The 26,685-nt window shown below is 41.2% G+C and overlaps 1 protein-coding gene across 9 annotated transcripts in view; it reads right to left on the reverse strand.

Moving 5' to 3' along the window:
- The window catches only part of GREB1L (GREB1 like retinoic acid receptor coactivator), a 138,212-nt gene extending 126,082 nt beyond the window's left edge, over positions 1–12,130 (reverse strand). For 3 of the 9 annotated variants that reach the window (XM_064655402.1, XM_064655391.1, XM_064655361.1), the window contains exon 1: positions 11,924–12,128. The gene's annotated coding sequence lies outside the window, so the exon portion shown is untranslated. Of the gene's footprint in view, positions 1–11,923 lie in introns of all 9 variants that reach the window. The other 6 variants (XM_064655372.1, XM_064655351.1, XM_064655394.1 and 3 more) reach the window with 4 other exon arrangements.
- Between the last annotated feature and the right edge of the window lie 14,555 nt (positions 12,131–26,685).

Below are 26,685 nucleotides of genomic sequence, written 5' to 3' on the forward strand. Positions count from 1 at the left end.
CACGGCAACAAAAGTCCCATACTTTTTACATGCTAGTATATAGACCATTATCCAGGAGAAAAATCTACATTGTAATTTTGCATAGGCATTTATCATAGTTTTAGAATAGGCTTTTTCTCCTACATTCACATGTATGTCCTTTACACTGCTTTGCCATGGTAAGAGAGAGATAACCACCTAAGATGGGAAAGGAAGGTTGTTTCCATTTCCCCTCTTAAGTAAACTGTCATGCTTTTCAGTGACCAAAGGAACTTCCTTATTCCTTGGCCAAGGTGGAATCCCTCGATACATCGCACGTTTTTTGGTTGAAATGTAAAGGGACACAAGTTTACCTCAAATTTCCCTCAATGATTCCACGATTCTATTAAATGAGGTTTGAGAAACCTGTTTTCCAGTATCTTTTTCTTAGAAAAATCACAAGAGATTTTCTTTAGATTCTCTAGCTCTTGAACTGTTAGTTCAGAACTCTAAGTCTTCTAACTCAGTCTATTATTGTATTAACTTTAACTTGACTCTTTACCTTGAACTAAGCCATTCTTCAGTAAAAAAAAGCATGTCTCTGTAAGTGATCCAAACAAATCCCCATCTTTTTTGCCATGGAACATAATAGCAATTGGCTGTGTTCGGAACATGAGAATATTCTTCAGTTACCTCTGACTTGCTCTGGTCAGACATATCAAGCTTAAGCTAAAGTTACAAAAACATGTTTTCTCAATAACAAGTAATTCAGTAGTAGCAGAAGTGGGACCCAAACATGAATTGAATAAAAAAATCTTATTAAAATCATAATAGTCCTCCTCTCCTAGGAATAGGAATAGAATGATAACGAACAGTGATCTTCAGTTAAAACTTCTGCTAAGTAAAAATAAGTTTATCTGTAGAAACAGAGAAGGAATTACAAAAGATCAGGGATAGGTAAGTCAGTAATAACTGCAAATAGAACATTGCCAGCCTCATTTCCAAAACAAAAAAAATCTCAATCTGAACATTATCCTTCATGAGGCTATATGGTGACATTGCATTTAACTGTTTACTCACCATTTTGATATCAACCTATTTCAAAAGAGGCCCTTTCTCTTAAAACTATTTTCTCCTTATGTATTCATAGTTTGGGGCTATTTTTCCTGGCACACAAAATGACAGTATGGACATAAGATTCACCAGTGTATTCTCTTATATTTGCACACTGGCTGAAAGAAACACAGTTAATGTGATTTATTCCAGATCGAAAGACATTGTGACAACACACAGAATAGACCTCATTTTCAACATGCATTTTTTAAGGAGAAATTTATCAGTCCCTCTCAACATGAACTGCACTTTGGAACAGGTAGGACAGATTTGTTTTAATGAATTTATCCTGAAGCCAACCTCCTTCCAGGCATATGGTCTCAAATACACTTTCTGTCCTTGGGGCAAAGGATTAGTTATGAATCATAAAACAGTTATGCTTTCTGACCCTTGTTAACTTGCCAGTCAACTTCTTCCTAAGATGGAGTTTCTCAAAGAACATTCAACATGCAGTTGCCAATTTCTAGTTCTTTCCCTCTTGTTTTTTTGTAAAACCTCAATTCCTCACAATTTATTCAGATAATCATTTGGAGCACGAAAAGGTATGTTATCATCCAGACTCTATTCCTCTCTTCATAACTGGAACCAAAAAGCATAACCCTCTTCTTTCCACACTTGGCTGTTTTTCCTCTACACATGGAGCATGTTCAGCTAGATCATGGCAGCTAGAGCAAAACTGCTACCCACACACTGAATCATCACATAAGAACCACTATGTCCAGAAATACAAAACATATGGACACACATGCAACTCAATTATCAGAAAGATGCTCAAGGGCATGTCACTGAGAACTCCAGTTCCCAAACCTCACCAATTAACAAAATAAGAAGTAGAAGCAATTGATTGAAATAACAAACAAATATCTCCTTTTAATGCATGCTTTATTTTAGTCCTGAAAAAGGTTTAAAAGTAATAATAATGGGCTTATTTCAAGTTTTCGTAGAGCAAAATGTTTGATTATGAGCAATAATCTAGACAGACAGATTTTAGACAATGCAACAATGTCAATCTACCAGGTATCGTTATTACCCTTTGATGCTCAATCTTCCATCCCAGACAGGCCAAACAACCTCTCACAGAATCACTCAAGCTTTGCAGCCTTCCTATTAACATGTGCCCAGCAATGCCTCAATCACCAGACCATTTCTGTGTTGCCATCAACTAACATGACAAGACCAGCAGAGAGCTGTCAGCAGCAGAACTCAGAGGGCCCCTCCACTGATGTGTGCGACTGGATCTGCAATCAGCATTAATTTCTGACAATATACAGAAAGCACATCTGGCACACAGTGGAAAAAATGACCAGAAAGAAGACAGTGGGAAGCAGGTTATCAAAACAGTTCATGCTGCCACTAGCCAATGCCTTGAGTATCTTCGCAAAATCACTGTGCCAGATGAATTGTCTCAGGAAGCTGTATCTTACCAATAGGGAACACTGCCAAGTTTTATGGTTTTTGTATTGCCCCACTTTACAACAAACAACAAAAATCACAGAATAATTCAGGTTGGAAGGGATCTCTGAAGATCAACCAGTCCAATCTCATACTCTTGCAGGGCCACACTGGAAATCAACACACTATTCTGGTCTATTTTGGTTCATGGCTGATCTGCACTGATAGTTTTGACTTATTACCCTGTCAAATCTAAATGTGAGATTCTCAGTAGTTCTCAGACTACAATGAAACAAGAACTAAAGGTCTCTTTCTTGAAATAAAAAGGCTGAGGCACAAAACAGTTTTTCTCAAAGAAAATTAAATGTTTTATCAATGCAAATACTTTACTGTTTCTCAATATGCAGTTTTTGCAATTTGGACAAACCACTGGGACCTACAAAGCAAAGATCCAGCCATGTCAAGGTTATACACTGAGGTTCGTGCCGTACTTGTTTATACAGTGAATCAGAACAGAGAACACAAGCTTATGATACCAGGATCATCAGACATCAGAAGTATCAAAACTATGCAGCATCTGTTGCATTCCCCTCTCTTTTTCAGCCCTAAAAGCCTGAACTGCATGTTGTTGAATTCAAAGTTGAGCCCACTTTCACAGGAAAATTCAATTGAAAAGCATCTGGAAGAATACTGTCTTTTACTGAAATAAGTCCCAGATCCAATTCTTATTTATAACACTGTTGGGACAGCATCCTTTAAACACAGTGATGCAAACCTGGTTCTTTTGTTCGGTTTTTTTTTGGTTTTTTTTTTTTTTTTTTTGCTTTCAATCAGACATCAAAGCAACAATGTTAGGATGAATTTTCAACTGTTCTGAACCTACAGGTTATGTAGATCTGCCTTTTTCAGCAGAAGGAACTCTGGCAACACACATATGCAACTTCACAAGTTCAACTCAGCAGTTAATCTGTCTGGACTTAGCACATAATCAGAAATGGATTTACTACACTGACAGCAAATGGAGCTGAAAACCTACACTGCACTGTCTAGGGGAGTGCTTAACCCCTATCTCAAATACAACCTCCCTCTTTCTACACCAAATCCACATGACAATTGGAATCACCCCAAAGCCAAGCTTGACAGAAAGCCAGTCAGCTTTGCTGTAGATGAAAATTGAGCATCCATCTGCACAGTCACCAGGCATCTCTCAATTAAACAACCAAGCTGGACAGTCAGCAAGCAGACTCTGTTCATTATGATATCTGAGAGCAGCCAGAAGAATGCCTTTTATTTTTCCTTCCTTCTCAGGCTTTTCTGCCACAAGGTCACATCTGCTGTTTAAAATTAAAGTGGGTTTTTTTTGGCGATGGCCTTTGTTTAAGATCTTCCAAGGCATACTGTTTTTAATAACATTATTAATGGCACATCTTCTATACACTAACAACTTCTGGTCTATAAAGGCAAAGTGTGAACACAACGTTAGAGTTCAGACCAGTATAAACCATCTCAGCCAATCAATCATTAAAGAAAAAGAATCATTTAAAGACCCATTAAGATACTTGACCAGTGTTATATTAGATGCCAGCATGTCCATTTCTCTTTCATATATACACATATATGTATGTGTACATGTACAAATATACACACTATCCTCTCTAGTTTGTCAAATCTACAGCTTGGAAGGTTTCTGGAGGAGGCAACTGCCCATGTATTTTCCCATGTAGCACCCAAAACACTCACAGGCATACAGTAAGAAAGAAAAACATTACTAAGTTAATGCTATAAACAAAAAAACCCCCTGTGTGTTTAAATGTCCTGTCATTTCATAGGAAATATTCCATAGCTCTTGACACAAAAACTTGTAACAGCTAATATTTTAATCTTCCTGCCCTTGAAATCCTCCTTGCCTCCCATATCTGCTGTAACCATGGTTGTGGACTTGGAGGAAAAAGGTGAAATAACAATGTGGCAGGCAAGTCCTCTTCATCCTCCTCAAGAGTCTTGGAAACCACGTGCTGACTCTCCTAATGAAAAAAAAAAATGGCAGGAACTAACCTCCAAAATTTGCTGAAACTGCTGCAAAAAGGACTGTGAGGAGATGCACATTTTTCACTCTGAACTTCTGCTTTAAATACCCCATTGGTAGTTCTGTGTGTCTCTATCCAAGGCATTAAAGTCTTCTTGGATGGCTTTGCCTTTCCCTCCCTTCTCCTTAGGTTTTTCTTCAAAATTGCTCCTCTGTGGGATGGTACTGATCACTTGGCTAATCCACCTAATTTCTTACTGTTCTCACAGTCAGAAATTTCCCTTTAAGAGACTAAGATTAGGAAGAGTAACAATGTCTTAACATTTCATCTACAAATAAATATTTGAAAGTATTTTTATGAGAATAGGAAACAACCATGTTCTTAAATGTCACATATAATATGACTGGCAGGAAGCTGTTTCCCTCTTCTTGGTGCAGTGCAATGTAGTAGGTCAAGACCTACTTCCCAGTCTTCTCAAAGGAATCACCTAGTTGCATTAAGAATTTGATTCTATGTAAGTGGTTTAAAGAAATTACAAGATTTAGCTTCCTTTATGAAACAGCTGTTCTCCAAGTGGACTGAAAGTGTAAAAGGGCAGGAGAATAAAGCCACCTAATGCTCCAAAGCAATGCAGTATCTGGGAGGCTTCCTGGCAAGCCACAGGGAGATGATCAATGAGGCAGGATCATCTGTAGCAGTAAAAGTAGAGCTTGTTCTCCTGAATGGCAAAACTGAGATGCAATCGTACACTGTAAAACATGTTACAACCACACAGTATCACCAAGGAGAGAGTAAGTAGAGAACTAACAGCAACAAAATACTGAATCAGCAGTAGAAGGACACAAGGCTCAGGACAGGAAATGGAGCACTTGGCTCTCTGCAAATCCTGAACTGACAGTCATCAAGATGAGGTTTTCTCGCAGATGCTCTTCATTCTGTGACATCAGTAGCATGGGTAGGCAACAGTAATGCTCATAAAACTGCTGTGAATGTCCCCATTTCACCAGTGATGCCAGTGTAAAGAAGTGGTTGCCCAGATTCCTTACATCACCAGAAGCAGCTGAACTCAGCTTTTTGGATCTGCTCTCCCTTACCAGTACAGCATCTCTCTGAAGGGGGTATGATGGAGAAAGCTCCAAAGAGCTTGGATCTCACTAAGGCCAGAATACTGTGACACACTTCGCTTTCTAAAGAAGAGATTATTTCCTCTTTACTAGGAAGATTGTGGAGGATCAGGCACACAGCGGTTTCCAAGCACTCTACTTGCTCAATTACTCTCGACTGATAACACAACAAGGGACCATACAACTCTGAGTATACACAGGCTCACTGAGCATTGGCATTACAATTGCATGTGAACCATCTCTATCTTTTAAAAGGCAGCTAGAAATAAAAGGGGGCACGAAAGAGAATTCTACCAAATTAAAAGCATATTTTAACTATCAAACTCCCAGAAAAATTCTCCTTAGCAAGTTTTGACGTTGGAGGTAGCATTGTAAAAGAAAGGGGCAGGGCCAAATCCTAATATCTCTCAAATACATAGAACGTAAGAGGAAAAAAGTGTTTCTTATTCACACTAATACATTTTTATGAAGTCAAATGTAAAATTAGTATGGCTCTACAGAAAAACATGGTCTTCCAAAGAAAGCTACTTATTTCTCTGAAGTTTTGGAGCTGTACACGCCATTCAACAGAGAAATCAGTGCTGCAGAGGGATGTGCAGCAGACTCAGTGCAAAAGACAGAAGTACTAGTAAAATGTTCAACAGCTGAAAATAGTCAGCCATCGAAGTAACAATTTCACACTTTATGTTCTAGGGAGGTCCTATTACTTTTGGTGAGATGTAGAGATAAGTCTTCGTTTAAAAAAGAAAAAAACCACTATTAATAGGGGGTATTTCAGACTGCAGTTACGTTCAGTAACTAACTTGTTCACTTGCTTCAAAGTGCTCTGGTAAGGGTCTTGAAAAGAGCTAATTACATACAATGATGGAGAGAGGAGACAGAACAGAAGGATCTCTGCACAGCATTTTATAAAACCAGTCACTCCAGGCTTGTTCACGGAACCAATGCAACAGATGTCTGGTAATCTCTTAAGTAACAGTATCTTAGGTCTGCCCACACTGTTTTGCTGTTCATAGCTCCATCAGTTCAAAAAACTACCTCAAAATAACCTCTCCAAAACCTTACATGAGGAGTATTAGTTGAAGGTTTCTATCAGATCTTGTCATATTGACTTAGGCTGCTCACTACCATTTTACTCTTCCTGTGATTTTATGTCACAACATATGGTTGTTCCTATCTTTTGTATTTTATGAATATTTTATTATCTAGTGAAGTATAACTGCTAAAAAGAGAATTTAGATGCAAATTAACCAAAGCATTTGACAGTATATGATGCAAAATTTTCAGATCTATGTTTTTTTTTCTTAAACCTCTGAAGTGCCATGGAACTTAATGTTAACTCAGTGAGAATTACATTAAATACAATTCATTGAAAGCCGTGATTTACACAATCCTTTATGGCCTCTCATGTCCCAAAAATATTTCACACAAGTTGTGACATTACTGTGTGACAGAGCAAGACAACAGAAACCACCTGACAAGGCTTCAGGAGTCATCCAAACTAAACCACATTTTAACATCACAGAATCATTTAGGCTGAAAAAGACCTTTAAGATCATTGAGTCTAACCATTAACCCAACACTGCCAAGTTCACAAATAAACCATGTCCCTAAGTGTCACATCTACACATCTTCTAAATACCTCCAGGAATGGTGAATCCACCACTTCCCTTACAGCCTGTTAACGATGCTTAACAGCCCATTCCATGGAGAAATTTTCCCCAATGTCCAACCTAAATCTTCCCTGGTAGAACATGAGAACATTTCCTCTTGTCCTATATCTTGTCAGCTGGCAAAAGAGATTGACCCCCATCTCACCATGACCTCCTTTCAGGTAGTTGTAGAGGGTGAGGTGGTCCCTCCTGAGCCTCCTTTTCTTCAGGCTAAGCAATCCCACCTCTCTCATCCATTCCTCACAAGACTGGTGCTCCAGACTCTTCACCAGCTTCATTTCCATTCTCTGGACACGCTCCAGTACCTCAATGGCCTTCTTGTAGTGAGGGTCCCAAAACCGAACACAGGATTCAAGGTGCAGCCTCACCAGTGCTGAGTACAAGGGGAAAATCACTACCCTAGTCCTGCTGGCCACATCATTTCTGATCCAAGCCAGGATGTCACTGGCCTTGTTGGCCACCTGGGCACACTGCTGGCTTGTGTTCAGCTGCTGTTGAGCAGCACCCCCAGGTCCTTTTCCACCAGGCAGCTTTCCAGCCATTCTTTCCAAGGCTGTAGCGCCGCATGGGGTTGTTGTGACCCAAGTGCAGGACTAGGCACTTTGCCTGATTAAACCTCATACAATTGGCCTCAGCCCATCAATCCAGTCTGTCATTTCTATAAGAACTCCATAGTTCCATTTGTTACTTCCAAGCCAACAACAACAGTGTACAAAATTTGGCTGTTCCCGCAGTGATTAAAAACACTGTCATCCACATGTTCCTCCAATATACACTCTGTATTTTTTCTTCTGGATGATACAAACATTAATTATCCTATTTAATTATTAAGAATCTAATGTTACTTGATTGTTTGCCACTGCAAGCATCTTCACAGAATGGCTCCTTGGTTTTGGGTCATCTCTACTACCTACCTGCAAGTTCAAATCCATTAACAGAGGCTATACTAGCCCTGCTCGCAGTTGCAGATAAGCCTTTGCAATGACTCACTGAAACTTAACTTACTAGTTCCCTCCTAATTATACAAGGATATTTTCAGAGTTCTTAGAAATAAAATGTATTTGGGATATACAAGATATAAAATTCGTCTATGAATGTATCTCCACACAGAAAATAGCATGAAACAAAATAATCAGGTTTGGCATTTTTAAATAAATAAAACTGAAATTACATTAGGCAAAAGTGTTTTTGAAACATATTCTTACAAGCAATACTTTTCTCAACACTTTAAGGAAAATAATGACAAGACAGGATTTGCAGAAAATCAATTATTCTCAGAGAAAATAACACATTAATTGTAAAAATTTAGTGTTGTTTTATGACTGCCACTGTAATCTGTTCCAGAATATTAGAGATATCTTAATTGCTTACTATATCTAATGAACTCTAGTTCACAGGACTAATTCTCTAAAAGACATGATTGTCAGAATGTCACAGCTTATTACTCCTTCATTTGTTGGTCTTCCCAACAGTCATCCTTCTCACAATTCTGTTTCAGAAGCAAAAGAAAATGAGTCTTCTGCATTGTGTGCAAGAAATGATTATGCAGGACTAGGAAAAACGCACACATCTCAAAGAGGCTATCTATCTGAGTCACAAAGCCAAAAATCTGAAATATTTTTTACCTTAATGATTTCACAATCCTTTTTTACAAGTCAAGACGTGATGCCTTAATATCATGTCCAAGCTCCATGTTTTGTTAATTACGTCCTACCTAGCTAAATGCCCCCTGTAGTTTCAATTAGACACGGTATTCTTCTCACTTCCCGTCTTGATTATTGTGCACTGTTGCTAAGCGCTAGTTAACAGTTGCCACATTCACCCAAAGTTGGCTGCACTTCAGTAGTCATTCAGAGAATTAAATACAAAACATATGGTACAGAACCACACAAAGCATAAAAGTACTTTTTAAACGAGTCTAAAATGCTTAAAATGAAAGGTACTACAAAATCGGTTACACCACGGAAAGTAAAATCCTTACAGTCCTATGCCCACTCCAGATTTCCTAGAAATAGTGAAAATTAGAGAGAAATGCATTTAAAATTTTTTTTTTTAGCTTTCAGTGATAAGATTTCCTAGAGTATATTTTTGACATTATATTGAATCTAGTTTTACATTGAATAAACAGCCCAGTATTCATAATTTGACAGGCTTCACAGTACAGATTTCCCTTAAAAGATTGTTTCATTCTCTATATCCCATAACAACTAATTAGACTGTCCTAAATTACATTCCAAGTTTTCTTTTCCCTTGTATCTGCAAAATACTTTGGACATGACTTGTTGAACTGCCAAATATCAATGCCAATAGCTATGAGTTTAAGAAGACCTTGAACCAAATGTGCTTTTTTGAATTCTAGACAAACTTTTCACACGGTCAGATCACCTCTCCTTTCATCTGTGATGCCCTCATGAGATCTTAAACTTCACATATTTTAATTATCCCAGTAAATCTTGGTAATCCGGTTGTCTATTACTGCTTATTTCCTTTAGTATTACATCCTGAGCTTAAAAACTGCCTTACCAAAAAAACCCCTCAAAAATTCTAATTGTTACATTATCTACAGCCAAACCCAACTAATAAAAATTCCTAGTATGTACAAACTGGATTTTGCAATTAAGTTTCTTTTTTCTGTTAAACACCTTAGCCAAAAATTTGTTTTGTACAAACACTACCGACAGTAAGCAAAAACATACAAAGTATTTGTTACACGTATTAACAGATAACTTTCAGGGCTTGGACCCCAACCCTTTAAACAGGTAAACACATTTTGAACATTATTCATCGACTTTCTTGAGCATTTTGTTGTAAATACTCAAGAATACATAAGAAAAAGTAGGCACATGTTCAAAATCTACAAATGCTAAAAATAAGAAATAACTAAATATTTCTCAGCAGCTCTCAGAATCCTCACAAATCCTTATTCCTTTGCAAAAGGGTATTTAAAAAGTTAATCCACCAGTTCCATAAGTGCTTTTGTCCTATTCACAAACATATTCTTCAGGATAAGGTTTAATATTTGTAAAGATTGTTTTTTTAATCCCACTAGCACACATGTAATAAATTTTTCAATCAGTATAAGACACACTCTTGTTTCTTTTAGAGGGTATATCCCTTAACAAAAACCAAATTTAAGTGTGCATTACAGTATTTAAAAGTGTGGAAAGCCTTAGATGTCTTCTCAGAAGTCATATGTGTAACTATACCCGCAACTGAAATATGCACCTATTTGCTTCACTCTCAGCTAAAACAACGGTAATAAAGGTAAATAAATAAATAAAGCTTCAGTTATTCCTACTCAGGAAATAAGAGACAGCACTTTCCTCTCAACAGCCTTTTATTTCAGTCTTTTAAAAAGCTCTTTGTAACAAGGTATTAGTGAAGTAAGAAGAATACGAAATATTATTTTACTAATACTTAAAATATCAGTCAGTGGAAAAGTTGGAAGAGCCACTGTTTCAAAGAAAATCAAATGGAATTCTGTAGAAAAGTTTGTATCTTCGGAGTATTTAAAGCAAACACGCTGACAAGCAGCAGACACGGGAAGTATTTTTCCATCGGCTAACTTAAGGAGTCTCCTGCACTTCAAACGCATCTGACAATTGATAACTCCTAAATTTCAGAATACGGATAAATATTTGCAGGCTTGGGGCCTAAACAAACAGCAACCCTCGGCCCACCCGCTGGGCTGGCCGAAATCCTATGGTTCACGCAAAGTTTTCGTCTTTCGGAGGTTTCGGAAAAGCCCGGGGAAGCGCCGGGAGGGAAGGGCCAGACGCCAGCGGTACCTCACGGCCCCTGCGCACATCTGTCAGCTGCCGCGGGGAGCCGGCTCCATCCTGGGCGCTTCTTCCCCCTCTATCTTTACTTCCCAGCAGCAAATAAGCCTTGCCGATCGGCCGCCACCGCTGTGAAAGCATCACCAGCGGGCCGCCGGTGACACGGCCCGAGGGGCAGCCGACCCCCGTTGGGCTGCCGCGTATCCAGGGGGCACCGCCGCCCCTTCGCCATACGGACAGCCCCCCACGGCCGGGAAGGAGACCTCTCCTCCTCAAAACCAGCCTGCCCATGTCCGGCAGTGCCCCCAAACACCCCATCCCGCGGGCCGCCCACGGCCGGCTCTCCTCACGCCGGGCGAAGGCTCCCGCGGGCGCGGAGGGCGAGGCGGCCGAGCCCCCTCTGCCGGCGGCGGCGGGCACGGCAGCGCCGGGCTGAGGAGGGAGCTCGCCGCCCGCCCGCTCTCCGCCACAGCCACCTGCACCCCCCGCGCCCGCCCCCGGGCTCGGCTGCCCGCCGCCCGTCCGCCCACAGCGCCTGCTTTGCTCCCACAGCCCCCCGGCCAAGGCTCTCCCACCCCCACCCTACCCCGTGGGCTCGGGGTCACGTCTCCCCCGGCCCCGGACCAAAACGCCGGTAACAAAGGGCTGGAGCCCGTCCGGGGGTGGGCACCCGCAGCCCGGCGATGACAAGGGGCGCTGCCCGCGGTGCCGCTGGCAGCCCGCAGCCCACCGGTGCCGCCGCTGCGCCCCGCGGGGTGACAACACCGAGCGCGACCCGGCGAGCGGAGCCGCCGCCGCCCGACCCGCTCACAGAAACCGGCGAGAAGGCGAAGCAAAGCCCCGCGCCGCTCCCTTACCTTGCTGGACACAGAGAGAAAAAGTTGAAGCGCTCTCCTTCTACCCCTCCCTCACTTCTTCTTCTTCTTTTTTTTTTTTTTTTTTTAATTTAAATGTTTTAATTTTTTTTTAAATTTCCCCCTCCCTCCCCACACACCGAGCACTGCGCTCAGGCAGTCCCGCCCGGCGCCTTCGGTGCCACCGTCTTCCTCCCTCCCTCCGGGTCTCGGTTTCTCTCTCTCTCTCGGCGGGAGGAGGGGAGGGGAGGAGAATGGGGCGGACCCGCAGGTGCCGCCCCTCCTGCTCTGACAGCAGGGGCAGAGGGGTCGGGGGGCGGCGGGCGCGGTGCTGAGGTGCGGGAGTGTCCAGCGGCGGTCCAGGCCGTGGCCCAGGGCGGCGGGGCTGGGAAGGGAGGCTGCCGCGTCCTGCCAGGGACTGAAGTGATGGAGCGGGCCCTGGTGCGGACGCGAGTTAGTGGAGGAGGCAGGTGGAGAGCAGTGAGGCCCGGGACGTGACAGCCGGAGCTCGGTGAGGAGAGAGCGAACTGGGGTGGTTCCAGCCTGGCAAGGAAGGGACGAGGCCCTGCACAGAGGGGAGCCAAGCTGGGAAGCATCAAAACCCTGTCGGATGTCCAGCATGGCTCGGTGGCTGGGGCAGCAGTAGATGGCACTGGGAGTGCCATCTGCTCTGCCCTATGAGAGATTGCCCTGTGGTGAGGGCTCGTCAGGGCTGTGGGCAGAGCTGAAATTTGGGCAGGGGGATACCCTTATGTTGAGTTTGAGTTTAGTTAGCAATGGAGCTGGTCTAGGAGTGGTGAAGTAGAAGCCGATGGGGCCTAGCATGCTAGGAGGATGCTGGAGACAAAATGGAGAAGGGTGCTCTGACTATACTTGTGTCCGATATTTAATTGAACAGGGCTCAAAGAAAGGTGGGTAAAGATGAGAGGATCCAAGTGTGTCAGAGGGAGTGGAAACAGAAGGATCTGGAACATTTACAGCTGTAAATGGAGCCCGAGTGTGTGGGGAAGCAGTGGGTTTGGATTCTTAGTGTGTGTAAAGATGAAGCTCAGACTTATCAGGAGCATGGGAAGGAGACTAGAAATATGATCGGATGCTGTGAGGGTAAATATCCATTGAACTGGGGGAAAAATGCTTTTGCATTTCTTCCTTTTACCCTTGATTAAGTGACTATATGAACCATTTCCTCTCTTTTTCACTTTTCAAAGGACATATTTCTTGAGAGCCTTTCAAAAAGCCTTTTTTATCTCTTGGGACCGTAGGGCTCAATCCTATGCAGTGTCCTATCTTTCTGCCTCAACAGCTGAGGAAAAAAACAAAAAGTAGAGTGACAAAAAAGTGGTAGTGTTGTTCATTTTCTTTGACAGGAACCTGCTGCAGTGTGACACTGAGAAAAAGATGTCCAGTACTTTTCTCACATCCTTTTCTTTTTTACTTGCTGGTTAAAATATTAAGTTCCAGCATCCATCCAGCACTCACATAGTGAGTGTTCTTATTACTAGACATAATGAGACTTCCCATTAAAAAGTGGAAGGGGAAAAACTGTCCACACCTCTTGGAGGCAGCTCAGTAGTTAGAGCATGGTGCTAATAGTGCCAAGGTTATGGGTTTGATCCCTGTATGGGCCATTCACTTAAGAGTTGGACTTGATGATCCTTGTGGGTCCCTTCCAACACAGAATATTCTGTGATTCTGAGAAAGCAGAGACGGCACAGTAACAGTGTGGCACTGCAGTAATGCTGCTTGGTCCATAAATGAGAAATGGATGTCTAATAGATAACACAGATGGTTTTGAACGTTAAACAAACTTCACCTTTTTCTGCATTAATCACACTCTTGGCCATAACCATGAGCTCCAGAATTTTCTTGTGTTTATTGTCATGTCACAGTTCTTCTCAAAAACCAAGGTACCTCCAAAATAAAGCATTGCAACTAGGTCATTTGGCTACTTTGATGGGCAGGGCACGTCTCAAGGATGAAGGACCACTGCCTCCCTAAGATCCTGCTCTATGGTGAACTTGCCACTGGCTGCTGCATGAGAGGAGCCCCGAAGAAAAGATACAAGGACTCCCTGAAACAACATCTCAGCCTTGGCCATATTGATCACCACAACTGGTCTACTCTGGCCTCAAATCGGGAGGCCTGGAGACTCACCATCTATAACGCAGCTGTCTCCTTTGAGAACACACGCAGGATCACCCTCGAGGAAAAAAGGCAATGCAGAAAGAACCATGTATTGCAGAATACACCATCTAAGGAGTCTTTCTGCTGTGCCTTTTGCAATCGGATATGTCTGTCACGTATTGGCCTCATAAGCCACCAGCGTGCCTGTAGCAAATGTGGATAGAGCCTTCCCAAATCTTCGTTTGTGAAGCCCAGCCATGAATGAATGAGCTACATCAGTTGGCTTTGACTGGGCTAATTACATTCTTGAATGCTTAAGGCTGGGCTTCAGCTATGGATCACCTGAAGACATGCTACCTCCATTAGCCTAACCATCTTGGTATCTGTATTTATAAAGTTGCTAAGAATATGACTCTTAACAACAGGAAGCTAGAAGTTTGGTTGAAGCAGAGTTTAAGAGACAGGTCATGTCAGGCATTAGGATCAAACTTTGTCACTTTGTCAGTTCTAAGTGGTATACGTGTTTGCTGTGTATGTCAACTCCAATACTGATACTCTGCAAGATATAACGGAATTAAGCAATATCAGTTCTTTGAGATAATGTTGCCATGGGACTCTGGACAGATTTAGACAGTAACTGTTATTACTGTTAAAGGTTAGCGAGAGATTTGAAAGTATATAAGGTACCTGTATAACACCTACTATAGCATGTGATAATTCTAACCCAGATTACTTAGTTATATCTAGATTGATCCCAGTAATTGCAGTCTAGATTTCCCTTGAAATTTCAAACTCTTTGATTTTAATTAGAGGTATCTACCAAATGAGTGAAAATTATTCTCATAGCTTTAATGCAGTAACTCTTTTCCTATTTGGACTTATTTTTTTGGCTTTTTTCAAAAAGGAAGAGATTAATTATATGTTTTCTTCTAACTTTCTATTTTGACTACCAACATTTACAGCTTTTAGGGTAGTTTCATCTGTACCATCTGTGGGCCATATTGCACATCAGATGGCAGGATAAAATCTGTAACAAGAACATTTAGGGACATAAAAGTCTTTCAGGGTTTGAAGCCATGATATTCACAACACAAATGTGTGGAGCCGTTCAAGTATCTGAAACAGAAGATGCAGAATGCCAAAGCAGCTGCTGGAGTGAAATAAAGAAGAGACCACACAGTTTGGGGAACATACAGGCATTGAGAACAAAAGAACATTTGAGAGAACAAGAAAGCACAACTTCAAGCAGTGAGCAGTTGGAATCAATCATTAGGAATTATTGACAGCAGACATGCAGTCACACAGCAATTAGAGGTTCACTTTGGGAAGCAAGGTCAATTAATACTGTGGTAAAGAGGCAGCATCAAAAAAAGCACCTGGTTTAGCAAACAGCATTTTCTGATCACTGACTAGGCAACATAGAAGAAAGTTGTTGATCATAGGGTTTTGGCCATTTTCATATTCACAAGGCAAGATACCATCACCTAAATTCTGTTGTAAAGGACTATATAAGAATATTATATGATACTACACTTTGTGCAAAGATTGATGGGCCACCAGTGGAACTACAGAAGTTGATAGGCATCATTGAGTCTTGAGCCTTCATTGTGTATTGCATTTCAAATGAAAGTCTCTTCACTTTTTTCATATTTTCTGGTTTTGAGAGCAACAGAGATAAGGTCCTTCAGGATATAGTATGCTAAATACTGTGGATAGTAGGAATTGACTGTTTCCCACTTCCAAGCCATGAAGGCAAACTTCCTAACAGATTTCAACCTTTTTTTCTCCTGCAAGTGAAGGTTGTCAGTTCATCTTGGATCATTCTCTGAACTCCAGCTTGTATTTATAGTTGTCATGCCTGCTACATTTAAATACTTACAGATAATCTGATATATCCAACCTCAGAAATTAGGTTTCAAAAACATAAACAAATATGAACAAATAGTCCCACAAGAGAACTCTCTGCTTTAATTTCTTGTTATTCGTTAATTACTTAATACATACATACTAAACCCAGTAATTTCAGTCCTAGAAACATTAATATCAATATTTTATTTGATCCAGCCTATCAAACCTTTAGTATTAAACTTTGCCTGAATCAAGCGTCTGAATTCCACAGACCTGGTGTTGTCATTGTTAAAATCTGATTGCAGACTTTAACTTCTTTTTCTGGGGCTAAAGTGAATCCCACCATCCTGATGGGTAATTCTGGTTTGAGCCTTCCAAATAACTTTCATCCTTCTGTATGAATCACCCATGATCTTTTAAGATTCACTATACTTTATCCTTTTATTACTGTGATGTGAATTATCCTTTCCCTAGTTGTAATATTGTAAAGTTCTATTTGGTCTATTTAATGTCTAGGCATCTATGAAGTTAGTTATTTCCTAAAAAACATTTATTCTAAATGCATGAAACAGGTGGATAGGATTAAATAAGATGCAGTGCTGGAGATGGGGAGCCAAAGTACATAAAATTGGATGTTTCTAATGCAGACAGTCTGAGGGCAGAGCTAGGAACTGAAGTCAGATCTCCTGATTCAGACCTCCTGATTCTGTAATTCTAATGTCATCATATATAAGCTTTCTTATCTCTATTCTTTTACAGAAATATTTTTGAAATCCATATTTTGGCATCGGTGTTTTTAGCATGAATATTTAGCACACCTACTACAAAAAAAATTTGATTTCCTCCACAGTAAGAGGAAAGAGACGAGAGTGTTTCTTACAACCTAAGAGCATACTTGCTTTATCTTTCTGTTACTCCACAGAAACTGAGCAACTCATCAGCAGGCTTTTCTGGAAATTCAGCATAAGTACATAGTCAGTGACAGGCGTATGCAACTGTACATCATCCCTCATGCAAGACACAATAAGATGTCATTTACTTTGCTAAGAAACCTGTCCTTAACAGCGGCCTGTATGCCAGCTAAAGGGAAAATACACTACCCTGCCTAAATCAAAGGCATTCTTTGAACAGGATGAACTTTTTGGCACCTGTGTATCTGTGCTGCATGAGAGGCTGTAACAGTGTTTCTCTTTATAATTTTCTAAATAATTTGTTACATTCAATTTTGTTTCAGGTAAGTGTAAGAGGACACCCTCTATTAAGTACTATCAGATCTACTGTGAAAAAGTATATTCTCTGTTAAGGAAAACCCTGTAAGCTACCACTTGTCAAAGCTGACCATCTGCATAGTTATTACGTTTTCATGTTTTCTTTTTTTCTTGTACAAATTTTTATTTCATATTTCATTTTCAGAATTTGCTTATTTTTCAGTTGAATCATTTTTATTAAGTAATCTGTGCATTACTTTTGAATGTGTCTGATTTAAATTAATTATACAGCATGAATTCAGGTTTTATGACTGGAGCATGGTTTTTATACACTATGGAATTAGCACAATCCATTTTGACCTCTTTCAGTGGGAAGATACATACTGATTTTTTATTATACAACAAAATGTTATCAATACTCCCATCACTTTTAAAAGGAAAATTAAAAGTGTGGTGACAGATTGCTTGAAATCATTCAAGAAGAGTTTTCTGATTGTAGTTGGATTTGTTCACTTTACCTAGATTATAAAGAATTTCCATATATCTTTTAATGCATAGGTACAACACTCATGAGGTACATAGATCTGATGACTCCTTTCTCCCCTCATGGATATCTAGATATAGGCTAGTCTTTTGTTCATCGGGAAATATTATTTGAAAAAAAAATAATAATTTTGCCACAGCTACTTAGATAATTGTGTGTACTTAGAAGGAGTAATTTTTTTTAAAGTGTAAGACCATATGAAAAAACAATCTCAACAAAATGGAAAAGTATGCATAATACTGACTATTTGATAAAATACTCAGCCCTACTCTGGATTTTTCACCATGGGTTGCCTCCTCAGAGACACTGCAGAAACTTAGAGCCTTTATGCCTAAATGACTTCTCCATTGCCAAACACATAATCTAATAAAATTATTTTATAGCCTAGAGTGAAATAATCCTATAAATAGGGCTCACTTGCAGAGGAGGCAGTCTTGCCTAATTTTAAGCTGTCTAAAACTCAAGATCTAATCTGTCTTTATTTATAGACAGTGAAAATGACTTGGCAGTTTCAACCCATTCTTAAATGAACACCTTCAAAAGTCAACACCTCTTCCCTCATTCTCCTCATATACTTCTGAAGGAGCTAAGAGTCATAGATTAGTCTGCACAGTTATACACCACCAATACTGGGTGACTGTCTCCTTGTGATCATATACCACAGGGATGTAAAAAAGATTTTCTCCATTGTTCCCCATTTGACATGAACAACAGAACCACTTGCAGGCATTTTAAGTCCCCTGGTTTGCTAGTTATATACAAGAAAAGGACAAGTGGCATTTTCATATAAGCATTTAAATTTAGAGCTTACAGAGTAGATTTTTTTCATGGCACTGACATGGCTTGATGAGTGAAGCTCAATGGTAAAAGTTTTTTAAATTCCAAATTTTCAAGGTTTCCTGTAGCTGTTATCAGTAAGAGCAGTGAATCTCATCAAAGTTGGTATAGAATCATAGAACATCTGGGTTGGAAGGGACATTAAAGATCACATAGTTCCAACCTCCCTGCCATGGGCAAGGACACATTCCACTAGACCAGGTTTCTTAGAGCCTCATCCAAGCTGTCCTGGTCAGTGTTGGCTGATGTTTGTTGGGATACTTATTCTGAATCCAGCTGGGGAATGGCATTAAGTTAATTTGCTACTTTACTTTTGTTGCCCTTTTATTAAATAGCTATCTGCACTGCACATGAACTAACAAGTATGTTAACAATTACAGCACCCATGGCTTTAGTGTAAAGTTACCCATGGCATAAGTGTAATGTTTATAGTGCAAAGCATTTTTAGTGATTTTCACTACCTAGAATCTATGGAGAGTATCAAACCTTCATCTTGGTTTGTGATTTTGTTTTGGTTTTTTTGCCAGAAAGTCACAGATGTGTTTGAGCTTTTAGGGGTTTTACAAATGTAAAATATTTTTGAGGTGAGGTGGATAAGACTGCACAAGCCCTAACCATTCTCGATTTTGTCACTGATCCCTTTACACAGACAAAATTCCTACTTAAAGCAGCTTACAGTAAATTCCCTGGGCTTGTGCAGCTGCCAGAAGTAACAGTCACTCCCTTCCCAGTTTGCCAACCAGGTCCACAACATTATGGTAGACCAGACTTTATGCTAATGAAAAGCTTAATTGGTAAATGAAGTCAGTCCAGCATTCACTGTTTCTTAACAGGCTCAAGTGCTGTCAACAGCAGATCACTTAGCCTTGCAGATGCAAACCTCTGAGCCTACACAGACATCTACTCCCATATTTATAAATTCTCCACCTTCTGCAAAAGAATTTACAGAGATATCTGAATACAGAGATGTCTTAGTTCTCTCAAGGCATAGAAAGAAAAGTAGGTGTGTGCCGTGAGGTGTGACCTGCCAGCAGATGGCTTTTCCACAGTGAATATTTCCCACAGCACTTCAGAAACATGTCTGATACCCACCACACCTCTCTTGGGCAGCTTCCAGGGTCTTGGCGTTGAGCTGTCTTAACCCGCATTCTGCAGGTGTGCAGACAGAGAATATTTTACCTACTGATCTCCCAGATGTTTCTCTCATTTCCCAAAGAAAATAAAATTTAAAACAACAACAACAACAAAACCTTCCCCCACACACAAAAAAAAAAAGAAAAAAGAAACAACAAAAACCCAAGTTAAATGCTGTAGTATCTATATGCTTACAAACCTCCTTGTAAAAATAAATTTCTGTATAGGTTATAATGTATTAATTATAAATACTTTTGTCCAATCACCCCTCTTTTTTTTCTTTCTCTGTGTGTAACTTTCCTGTGAGATTAATTTAGGTTAATGTCTCACAAAGCTACTGGTTTCAATACTGAGTTACATTCATCAATGTGTCAAGGAAATCAGCTGTTTTTTCGAATTAGTATCATTTGCTGTCTTTTACTATATTACCACCTCTCAAGCCCATGGTACTACCAAATGCACAGTGAGTTACCTTTGTTAACAACTTGCTGTACGGCTTTTGCATTTCTGTGCATCTTGTGGTGGCATCAATGAAAGGGAATTGGTGGAGAGTCCCTACTTGTATCTTGAAAACAATCTGGGATTTGTACGTGGGTTGGTCAGCAGGGGAAGCTGCTGCACTAATTCCCTAAATCACTTCTCCCTGAAGCCCACAATAGCTAATATATGACCCCCAGTCCCAGCTCAGACATGTTTGAATCCTCATGACTGCAACACAGGGCTTCAGGTCATGTTTTATTTACATATTACTTTTTGTACGCGTTTCTTGGTACCTCCTGACAGTGAAACACACAGGATTGTAATTGCTGTCTGCATGGAAGGAAACCTGTCTGCTTGTACTACTATTTAGAAACAGTTCCAAAAACAGCTGCTGTCCAGTTAGCCAAAAGGAGCAAGAAAATCCTGAGGGCTACAAAACATAAACTCATTAATGTTGTGGATTATTTTAAACACAAAAATAATTAATCTCTATTAATTTCCCTTATTATGTGTTTATTGTATAGAATCGTCCATGTTCCAGCAGCTCCAGAGAAAGGGCATATCCAGGTTATGCAAAACAAATCCCTCTGCATCGTCCAGTTTGTTTAAAAGACTTTCTGTTCATCTGAAGTAAAAAAAGCCATCTAAGTCTCTTACTGTGTTCAGTAATGACATTTAGCAACCTATGAACTTGTATGGTATTTCTGTCTTCCTTTGCTTTTTGGTTGGTGGTTGATTGGTTTTTGGTTTGTTTTTTTTTTCTTTTTTTCTTTTTTTTTGTTTTTTTTTTTTGGTGGTTGTTGTTGTTGTTTTGTTTGGGTTTGGGATTTATGTTGTTTTGTTTGTTTGTTTGTTTGTTGCCTTGTTTGGTTTGCGGCTTTGTTTGTTAGTTTGTTTTGTTTTCCCTTAGCCTATGAGGAAAGTTTTTCCTTATAGGTAAGTTCAGTTTTATGTAACATTTTGTAGTTGAAAGTCAGCAGATTCCTCTTGGGTTTGACACCCCCAAATTCAAACAAGGCATACTGCTGTATGGCTCAGCAGGAACTTCCTCAAGAGACTGCCTGAGAGTAACACTTTTCCTAAAGTACCAAATGTGCAGTCTTACAGATGGTGGCTCCAGCTGTGGTGGGAACTTTTAGCGTTTCCAGACATGGATACTCTTGGTGCTTGGGTCCTGTCTACATCTGATGTGATCATCAGCACCAGGAATGTGAACATTATGCAAAAGTAAACTTGAAAATCACAAGACCTTGAACTTTTCAGTTCCAAATTAAGTTGAGGGGAGGAGAAAAAGCCCCCACTTGTGAGAGGAAGACTTGAGGAAGGAGTCCACTGCTATCAGCAGGTTAGAGCTAAATGCAGAGAGATATTAGGAATAGTTTATAAAATCCTTCATGAGATGTTACGGGAGAGGAAACCAGAAAGTACTAGAACCGGCATGAGAAGATGGACATGAAATGGAGATAGGCAAACACAATGATCACTAAAGTACTGGTTGAAACAGAATCTACTTTGACTTCATCAAACACTTTGGTCAACTACCTGGTCATTTAACTGCCCGCTGACTGGGAGAACAATGTTGCTACTCAAATCTTATCTGGTTTCACTGGAGACGAGTTGCTGAGCAACCAGTTAGACCAAGAGCAAGCCAAGGAATGTAAATGCCACCTCCCTGCAAAGACGTTTGTCCTTCATCACATCGCCATCAAGCATACTGCCTTCCCTTGTAAACACCAGTTGACACTTACTTGCCTATCGGGGGACAAGAATGGAAATTCTATCACAACATTAGGGAAAAAAAGCCTTTCAAGCACTGGTTGCCCAGAGGGACCGAGGAATCTCCATCCTTGGGCATATTTACAACTTGACTGGAAAAGACACAGAGTAGCATGTGCTAAATCGGCTGGTTTTGAGCAGGGGGCTGGAGCAGGTGCACTCCAGTTGTCCCTTTGTTCTATTGTCAGTAAGCAACTGCATACTGACTCTGTAAGAAAGAATGGACATTTTTAGGTACTTTTAATTTCTCAGTAATACAGGCTGAAAAAAAAAATAACACAGTGGTGAGGTGTTAAGATGCAGGCAGGACCTTGCATATAAGTAGATCTCACACAGGGACACAGACCACAGGGACACAGGCAAGCATTAACATTAGCTGCTCTGTGCAAAAGCAGACCAACAGCAAGATATGTGGGCAGAGGGAAGGGTGCTTGAAGTTGAGGAAAGCCTTACAAAAAGCATGAATTCCTGTTCTTGCCCAATTTTGTTTCCACAGTGTTTGAATCAAGACCCAGCAGCAAACTGAGCAAGAGCTCTGAATTAATGGAAGGTAACTAAATCATCATTGAGAGCTGTTTGCAAGATACATGTACATGCTAAACCCTTCTGCACCTCCTTTCCTAGAAGTGCCTGATGGACAAAATACATTCTCTCTCCTGAATGGAGGGAAACTCCATCAGGTCACTTAATGGCAGACTTGGCATTAAGTTGGCTGGGTTGATGGTTGGACACCATGATCTTAGAGGTCTTTTACAGCCTTAATGATTCTATGATTTAATCTGGTATTTTCAGAAGTCTGGTAAAAGAAATAATCCTGCATTTATCCTCAGAAGTGTATAAGGTTTTCCTGTTTCACATAACTATCCTAAGGGACATAATTTTGTCCCCAGCCACAGGGTGAAGCATGGAAACCTTGATCTCAAAGGTACTTACTTCCATCTAGGAGGAAAAATCATTCTATTCTATTCTATTCTATTCTACTCTACTCTACTCTATTCTATTCTATTCTATTCTATTCTATTCTATTCTATTCTATTCTATTCTATTCTATTCTATTCTATTCTATTCTATTCTATTCTATTCTATTCTATTCTATATATTGAATTTAGTTATATTGAATGGTTTCAGTTCCAGGAAAGTTATACTTGATAACTATCAGAAATCAGTCTTCCAGATATGAAAAGCTCTGCTTTCACAAAATTCAGCATCCTGTTTGCTGTATCATACCATTTTCTTGTCCATAAGGGAAGTCCCTGGACCATTAGGAGCTCCATCACACGTGCTTTGGGTCTAACACAGCAAAATGACCTCTCCCTCCACTAATGTGGCAATGTCCTCCCTGATCTAAGCGTAGAAGAACTAGACCCAACATTTCAGTGTAACAGCAAGATTACTGCCAAATCTCAAAATCTTCATTAGCCCCAACCAAGAACTCCTCTGCCTGTACCTCTGAAGATTACGTTATCCCTCTAGGTTCCCTTTCAGTGGGAGTTTCTGTTTGTTGTGGGAGTTTCTGTTCATTTGCTGTGCCCCTCTTTTCTGATTTTTTTCCAGAGCCACTGCTTCAAAGTATCATTTCCTATCTTAATATCACTGCCTTTATTCTCTGTTCATAGACATAGATTCATGTTTACCTGTAATAAAGTAGTATACTATATGCTTGCTTTTTGTTTACCCTCTGATTACATCAGTGACCTATTTTCATTTCTGTTCCTCTGGTCTGTTGCCATATGATGAGTTTACATTTTCTTCTGTATCACAGATCAAAATGGAAAATCGCCAGGAAACAATCCAGGTGGAGCTCCACCAGTTAACACCCCTGAACAATGAATGATACTGAACAATGATTGTTTAGCATTGAGACTAATGATTGAGTTAACTACTGGATTTTGAACTATCTGATATATTGATATACTACAACATCTCCATCAAAGGGCTGCACAAAACTGTAAGCCTCATGCTTCTAGCAGTTTTATATGAAAATAACTTGTACTCTTCTGAGAAAGGTACCAGATTATCTCAGCAAAATCTGCTTTCTGTAAATCCATGTCACTTGGCATAAATAACATACTTCCTTTTATCTTCGTATTTATTAACACAGTCATTTTGGGCAGCACCGATTTCAGGCTATGGACTTCCATCAGGCCCACCACCAGAAGAATCCAGGCAATGTCCAGCTACAGGCCAGACAGATGTTCACTGCCTGAACTTCCCATGTTGTTCTGTATACCTTTCAAAATATTGTTCCAGCATAAACTTCTTTCTCACCCCCTGGAGATCCCGTGGACTTCAGTTTTTCTGAAAGTGAGTTTCAGTGACAAAGCACTCTTCTGTCAGCTCTTAGAAAGTTCTGGGGTGCTAAAAAGACACATTTTCTGATGTTAGGATGTCTGGTATCAGTGGCTGTTGTTCAGAGCCTTTTGACGCACCTACTCTTTCCTCCACGGCAATGACACCATTGCTTTTTCTCCCAAACGCAGAACTAGGGTATTCATTGAAATTCCCAAAATAGGTCCACTGCAAATCTTTGTTCAGTTTATATTGTGCATAGTCAAAAATCCCTGGCAAATCTGAGTTAAAACTGAGGCCAAGTCTTAAAAACTGCCTTGACCTGTTTCCTAACTAGAGCACAGTTAGGTTGCTTGAAGCTTCTCCCCTGCCTAAGTCACTGGTGGCACTTCTATCGACCCCATACAGCAACTAATACACTATTAACATCCCTTTCTCCCTAACATTTCAGAGAAGCCTTTTCCTGGAATGCTTATTACCGGTATTTCTGCTGCTTTTCATCTCTACGGCGTTCTTGCCCTTCGGTGGTGCTATATGGCAGCCGCCTCTCCTGGCTGCGTGCCGCCTGTCATCCTGTCCTTCCCGTGGAAATCCTGACATACCCTCTGGTATCGGCACTGCCTCAGTGTGGGAGACATATTAGAAAGTGCTCCGAGGGGAGGCCCTTGGGAGCCGGGGGGGATCCACTGGCAGTGGCTGCCGCCCCCGCGGCCCAGGCTCCCGCGGAAAACGAACAGGGCCTCCGGGGATTCGCTGCCGTGCGCAAGGAGCGCCATGGACGTCATCCTCCCACGGAACTTGCCCTCTGATCCCTAAAAACTTTTTTTTTGTTTTTGGTACAGGTTTTTGCTCGGGGTTTTATATAGATCTATGTATACATATACATACACACACACACACATATGTGTATATATATATAATTTTCACAGCTTCCCACAAGCTCCGGCGCCTCGGAAGGGAGCAGCCCGCCGGGGCCGGACCCGCGCTGCCGCAGTGCCGCCCAGCGGAGGACCGGGGGGTGCTCGGCCCGTCCCGCCGCCGCCCTGCTCCGAGCGCCCGGGGGCGGGCGATGAGGAGCCCGCGGCGGTAACCGGAGTGAGTTTCGCTCCCCTGAACATGCTGGTTGCACTCTTCCCTCGTGGGAGCGAGCCGGCCGCTGCCCACGTTTGCGCGGGAAGAGAGCCCTGCGGTGGCCAGGGGCTGCGTGTGTGCTGGGCTGAGCCCTCCCCTTGTCGCCCCAGCTGCCTTCCCCTGCTCCCTGGCTTTCACTCCTGCAAATTCGTCATCTTTCCCTTGAATTACATGTCCCTGTTTCGGGGCGGTGGTGTAAAATTTAAGTAGTTCTTATTTTCTTCTCTACTTCTTAAATAAGTAACCATTTTCCTTTCTGTTTCGACCCTTGCATTGCTGTTTTTTTCCTTCCCTGACTGGGCCACTCCTGGAGACAGTAAATGTTTGTGGGCGATGGTCCACAGGTGACATCTCTGCCCTGCTGGAGAATGTGAGGGATCCACGTTGTTTCTAATCGGTTGAAGTCCCTTGTCACTCAAGTCAAACTACACGCCACAACGCAGCAACAGCAAATGATGCCTGAGGGGACATTGTGAACCTGACCATGGAAAGAGCCTGTGAACCTCTGGGGGAGCATCTCTTCTCCTGGGATCTTTCCAAAGGATACAACACTGCTGTGTCCAGCTACAGCTTGTTTTTATAGGTGCCAGTACACTGAATAAGGCCAGTTCATGGGAGAAATACAGGTTTAGTTTAGCTTCTTTTCCCCAAACTCCTGTCTGAAATAAAGCGTTCTTGACAGTACATGCAGGTGTTTGAGCACACCCCATTCAGGATAGGGAGGAACCAGGATGTTGCCTGCCTGAGAATACGAAGCTGCCGCTTGGCAAAGCACACAACCCCTGGCAATATGCCCAGAAAACTAGAGCACCCCACAAAAGAAATAAAATGAACAAACAAACAAACAAATGCAAGCAGAAAAGAGCTCTCAAACAGGCTTCCTTACTTGGGCCAGAGGCAGGTTATATACATTTTTTTTTTATCTTGACATCCTCCTGTAGGCAACAGCCAAAGACAGAGAAAGCACTGCATGCCCAACCATCTCCTCTTTGGCTGCATCTCCTAGGACTGTCCACTCACATCCCTTGAATTTTTTTTTTTTTTCTAATAAGAGAGCATTTAGCCTCAAAGTTTAGGCTTGGAATCTTCCCTCAAGTTGCCATTGTACCTGCTGGCTTTGAATAAGCTGGTCACCTCAGGAATCAGCAGCACCCTATTGCATCAAGCCATCCATTCCTGTCACTAGACTTCTTGTAGTCACATTTCAAAGATCTGCCTCTGCACAGCTCAGGTTCTCTTTAGTGTCTACCCTGTGATATTCACATGGAAATGGCTTTGTAAACTCTATCATGATGTATGCTGCCAACATGTGTGCAGTTCCTCATCTGGGTCCAGGCTGGATTTTGGCAGACAGGGCTAGGAAAATACAAAAAGTGCATGTGACTCGTAGTGTG

The sequence above is a fragment of the Pseudopipra pipra genome, chromosome 1 (assembly GCF_036250125.1).
Source record: "Pseudopipra pipra isolate bDixPip1 chromosome 1, bDixPip1.hap1, whole genome shotgun sequence".
Classification (NCBI taxonomy): domain Eukaryota; kingdom Metazoa; phylum Chordata; class Aves; order Passeriformes; family Pipridae; genus Pseudopipra; species Pseudopipra pipra.